Raw genomic sequence first — 5,600 nt, 5'->3', positions numbered from 1 at the left:
CCCCCCCCCCCCCCCCCCCCCCCCCCCCCCCGGCCAAGAGCCATGACCTTGACAGTGCAGGGTGAGCCAGCAGCAGAGAAAAATCTCGCTCCCTCCCCCAGCACCCAGTGCATTTGGAGAGGATGGTCTGTAGTTGGCATGGAGGGAAGCAAACAGAGGTGGTGCTAAGCAACTCTACCAGAGATGTTGATGGGCACAATGTCAGAGTGCGTGGAGCAAGGCTGAAGCCACCGCTTCTCCTCTAGGATGGGCAGAGGGGAGGGGCTATTCCAGGCAGCTTGCTTGGCGGCTGTGGTAGACAGGCTCAGGGAGGCCTCGGGGGCCCTCACACCCTGGGTGGTAGTCTCATCCTCGCTCGGCTGCCGTTTTGTAGGCTGTTGGGAAAGAAGGTGATGGAAAGGGTGTGCTCCCGACGGGATGAGCCGTGCCCACGGGATGGCTGTCTAGACAGGGTGGTCGGAGGCTTCGTCTGGTAGGCAGGAAAGTGTGGACGGGCTGCCAGGCCAGACACCTGCTGTGTGGGGCCCATCTCGGCAGGGCCTCAGGGTAGCTCTGCTGGCAAGCAGAGGTGAGCAGCAGCTTCCGGTGGGTAAGGTACGCAGCTCGAGGGCCGCTGTCAATGAGCGCAGAGAGCTCTCTGCCCACGCTGGCTCTCACAGGTGGGAGGAAGAGGCAACTCACCATCAGCACAAACTCCAGACGCCTGCCAGCCTGGGGCCTTGGGCTAGGAGTGGGCTCAGGGGCCTCATCAGCAGAGCGGAAGGTCTGCCCCAGAAGTCTGGCCTCCGGGTACTGTTCCTCATATTCTTCTGAAAAACAGCACAGTGGATACACACTCTAGGGGCCACGGCCAAGCACCGGGCTGGGAGAGGACCGCAAGCTGGGGCTCCTGCTTTAGCTGCCAGGCCTGACTTGCCTTGTTTCTTTACGGTTTGGCCCAGCGTCCGAGCCTCTGGCTTCGGAAACGGAAAAATGCCTACTTCCCAGGACTGCGAGGGCCGAGGAGAAAAGAGAGTCGGTAGAGTCGAGTTGCGCTGGTTCGCAGACCAAGCCCGTGTCTTGCCGGCCCCCACCTTAGGGGCTCAACTTAGAGGAGAGCCTCAGGGTGCAGACACCTTTCTCTGAAGCCCTGCAGCTCCTCAGGTTTTCTGCAAGCCTACCAGGGAAAGGACCTGTGTGAAGCAGGAAGAAATGTGCGCTGGGAAGTCCAATGTGGAGGGCTCCCCTGGATCTCAAGAACTCTCATCTGAGCCTCCGAGGGCCTGGTTCCCTGCACCTTAGTCCCACCGTGGGTTGTGTCAGGTCCAAGGGGGCTAAGGTGAGGGAGAGGGAAGGCAGAGGTAGTGGCCGAGAAGGAAGGAGAAGTGGAAGGGCATTGTCAGCGAATAGGAGGGATGCACAAGATTTGAATGGGCTTCACTGAAGTGATGAGTTCGATGAGTAGATGAGGAGAGAGCAAAGGACCAACAGGGGTGGGGCTCTCTGCACACCTGAACAAAGACTTTAAGACTCATAGAAACTTGGGAGTCCGGGGGGCCTCAAAAGTTCTCTGGTCCAACACCCCCTTCTGGGCTCAGAGTTCCTCCTCAGCAGCCCTTCTAGATGCTTCTTCAGCCTCCACACAGACCTGCAGAGAAGGGGAGCTGCCGTCCTCCCAAGGCAGCTCATTCCATCCAAGGACAGTTGGGGCTGCCAGGCACGGCAGGAAAGCTCTTCCTTATCCTGAGGTGAAATCTGCCTCCCTCTAGATTTCCTCCACCCACCGGTCCTAAATCTGCCCATGGTGGCAACACAGAGCACACTGACTCCTTTTCTGCATGGCAGCTCCTCTCTTATCTGAACGCAAGGCTCATGGTGTCCCTTGGAATCTTGCTTCTCTAAGGTCACCACCACTGCCCTGGCAAGGGAGGCGAGGGTTTTGGCTGGAGTCCAGTTGGGTGGCCCAGCTACCATTCTCTACTCTCCATAAGAGTTAACCTTCGTTGGTATGGATAAATGAGAGCTGACAAGACTTCTTCTCACACTTAACGTTCACTCAACAAATGCCTACGGAGCACCTCTTGGGGATCCAGCTCTGTGCCGGCTGCTTCTGGAAACACAAGGGTACTAAAGATGTGATTCTTTCTGTCGAGAAGTTCGGTCTGGTTAGGCGGACAAGTGATAAGCCCAGGACTAGTAGGTGAATGAGTAAATGAATGAACAAATGAAAGAAAAAGCACTTCAGAACGATACAAGTCCTCTGGAGCTGGATGGCCCAAGGTGGCTCGCGGGAGTGCTCACGACGGGAATGAGCAAAGTGTAGAACTAGTGTTAAAGGGTTTTGAATGAGGCAAGAAGAGGACTGTGAAGAAAGTGTACGGTTTGGAGGTTGGAAGACATTGAGGAAGGGCTTCTGGGCCTGGAAGAGAGGCCTCAGTGGGACAGCGAGTGCCTGGAGTAGGTACGGAGCTTGCGACTACCACTGAGATTTTATTTGTATTAACTACTTCATGGAGATATAACTTACCCACAGCAGGGTGTACAAGCCTGCAGTGCACAGCTCAGTGAATTTTGACATATGCACGTCCCTTGTAACCTCCGTCCAGATACTGTGACACCTCAGTTGTGTCTCTCATAGCACTGAGTTTTCATCTCTTTGCCACTTACATAGGCTAAATCCCTCTGGTCAAGGTGTCTGGTTTTTGTCTTGTAAGGGCCTATCAGCGACCGCACTGTTTTCTCCTTTGTGTTAACTTTAATATTGTGCCCAGCTAAGCCTGTGTTCCAAAGGACACGTACCGGGAGTTGATGGTGCATCTTATCGGGGTCTCTCCAGCTGCAAGATATTCTTGCTGAGCAGGTTACATACCATTTTTAATTTTCACAAAACTGTGCCGCGTGGGGAACTGGAATCTCACTTTAAAGATGACTGATTCATCTGAAGCTTTGGGTACTCTGCATAATATCCCACAGCTAGTTAGGTGAGGGGTGGGAATGAGATTCTAGCTCTGTCTGATTTCAGAGTCTGGGTTTTCTCACTCTGCCTGGTGCATGCACAGTCTGACTGCTCAGGCACCACGACCGGGCTGTGTGTCCGGGTCGTGTGGACCCAGCTTTGTGTACAGCGTGCTCATCTGTATACTCCAAAGACAGTGGGCTGGGAATTGGGGATGAGGAGAGCTCTGGGTGCTGGGTATCGGGCTTCCTTTTTGTTTTTTTTTGTTTTTTTTTTAAGTAGGCTCCACGCCCACCATGGAGCCCAACGCAGGGACCGAACCCACAATCCTGAGATCAAGACCTGAGCTGAGATAGAGAGTTGGACGCTCAAGCTCAACCGACAGAGCCACTCAGGCGTCCCTGTCGGGCTTACTCTGATGAGGCAGGTGCTCCCCAGGAGACACACGGACAGGTCGTGGCAAGAGCAGAGTGGGTGAAGCCCGGAGGGGGAGACCCTGCAGATGCCTCCATTGTCCTTGGGTGTGAGGATTCCAAAGGCACGGGTGACGTGGCAAGAGAGGGTCTAAAAGGTCTGTGAGCCCACCCTGTGGGAGTCTCTCACCCAGCTCCCTTTATAAATGGCTTGACCATTGCCCTGCTTCTGCCTCCGTCCTTCCCCGCCCCCCCCCCGCCCCCCGTGGCCTCCTGAACTGAAAAATAAAGGGGCGGGGGTGGAAGGGAGGGGTGGCGAGTAAACAGCCAGGAGAAACCGAGCCCTCTCGAATCCTTTAGTCTGGAAGGTAAAAAGATGGGAAACTGTGTTTTTTTTGTTTTTCAGTGGGGTTTCAACCGTTCTCTCTCTCTTTTTTTTCTCTCGCTGGTCCCTGTCCTCTTTCTTCTGTGCCTCCCTCCAGCCGCTGCGCATCTCGCCTGTGGGCTCCGGCCGCAGCCCCCCTCCCTCTCAGTACCTTGCAACAGGCTCTGGAGATTGAGCTGCGCCTCTCGAAGCAGCTCCTCTACACTCGGGGGCCTGCCCGAGGAGAGGAACACGTTCACTGGCTGTCGCCATGACGACCTCGAGTGGGCAGTCGCTGTCGCGTTTTCCCGACCCGAATTAGCTGCAGCTAGGGAAGGAGAGAGTCAGTGAGAGGCGCAGGCGGGGGGGGGGGGGGGGGGGGGGGGGGGGGGGGGGGGGGGGGGGGGGGCGGTGCGCGGCGGCCAGTGGGCGCCCGCCGTTCCCTAAGACCCGCCCCGCCGGGGGTGGGGGGGCGGCGCGACGCTGCGCTTAAAAGGCGGGGACTCGCGAGCCGCAAGACTTTTCCTCGACAGATCCTGCCGCAGTGCACTCCCTCCCGCTCCGCCAGCCTCCGCTCGCCCCGCCGCCGCCCGCCGCCCGCCGCCTGCCGCCCGCCGCCCGCGTCCTCGGCTCCCGGCGCCTCCCGGCTCCCGCCGCCGCCCGCCCGCCCTCTCCGATCCGATCCCTGGGACGAGGTAAAGCGCCCCGGGCCGAGCCGCTGGGCCCTCCGGCCGGAGCGCCCGCCCTCCGTGCTCGCCCCAGTGGGTGTGGCTCGGCCTCTCCCGCGCCCCGCCGCGGCGCTCCGCTCCCCTCCCCCCGCACGCGCCCCGCCGCCGCATTTCAGCCTCCTCTCGCGGCCTCCAGCTCCCCACCCCCCTCCACCTGCGCCCCCGCCCTCAGACCCGGGGCCCCTGAGCTAATCCTGATGTCCGAGGCCGCCGGAAATCTAAACAGCCTGCGCATGGCGAACGTGGCCCTGCGAGAAGAATTAAATGCCCTTCGCGGGGAGAATGCCAATCTGGGCCTTCAGCTCGGAAGAGCCCTAGCCGAGGTTAACTCCTTGCGGGGCAACGTGTCGAGCTACATCCGCTGGCCAGTGCCGGTGGTGCCCGTCCTTGCCGAGGAGAACTTTGAGTTCCCGCTCAGCGAGATCGACGCAGTTCCCGAGGGGGAGCTGCCTTTCTTGTGCTGGCCCCCCCCTCGCGCGGAGCCCGAGTACGCCTCGGACGAACTGTTGATTAGCGTGATCCAGGACTGCGGTACCTCCGACGCGCCCGTCGACCCTCCCCCGCTGGCCATCCCGCCCCCGCCGGCGCTGCCCCCGCCCCCAGCCAAGGAGCTGCCCGCGCAGCCTCCTCTGCCGCCGCTGGAGCGGCCCGAGTTAGAGCCCTTCTCGGGCGACCCGGTCTACCTGGCCGAATTCCTGATGAAGCTAGAGACCTTCATAGCTGACCACGAGGATCATTTCCCCGGGGGCGCCGAGCGGGTGGCCTTTCTGATCTCCTTTTTCGCGGGCCAGGCCAAGAACTGGGCCATCTCGGTCACCCGGGAAGGAAGCCCCCTGCGTGCCAACTTCCCACGCTTCCTGGATGAGATCCGCAAGGAATTCTGCGGCCCCATCCCCCCGAGCGTGGCTAAAAAGGCCATCCGCAAGCTCAGGCAGGGCCACTGTACCCTAGGCAGCTATGCAGATGCTTTTCAGTTCCTGGCCCAGTTCTTGTCTTGGGATGACTGCCGCCTTCAAAACCAGTTCCTTAAAGGCCTGTCAGAATTCTTCCGCAAGGAGCTCTTATGGTCCACTGAAATGGCCGACCTGGATGAGCTGATTCTCGAGTGTGTGGAGATAGAGAGGAAAGTGCGCGTGCCCAAGCCGATCCCGCTCCCGGGG

At 59.3% G+C, this 5,600-nt stretch overlaps 1 long non-coding RNA gene across 1 annotated transcript; it reads right to left on the bottom strand.

Moving 5' to 3' along the window:
* Positions 1-185: 185 nt before the first annotated feature.
* On the bottom strand, positions 186-5,209 carry LOC116629495. Its single transcript, XR_004298757.1, has 4 exons — positions 5,124-5,209; positions 3,885-4,040; positions 682-809; positions 186-374 (listed from the first exon to the last, which is right to left on the bottom strand). It is a non-coding gene; the product is annotated as an uncharacterized LOC116629495 (long non-coding RNA).
* Between the last annotated feature and the right edge of the window lie 391 nt (positions 5,210-5,600).

The sequence above is a fragment of the Phoca vitulina genome, unplaced genomic scaffold, assembly GCF_004348235.1.
Source record: "Phoca vitulina isolate PV1807 unplaced genomic scaffold, GSC_HSeal_1.0 scaffold1160, whole genome shotgun sequence".
In the NCBI taxonomy this organism is placed as follows: domain Eukaryota; kingdom Metazoa; phylum Chordata; class Mammalia; order Carnivora; family Phocidae; genus Phoca; species Phoca vitulina.
This window is presented reverse-complemented; position numbering and strand designations above follow the sequence as displayed.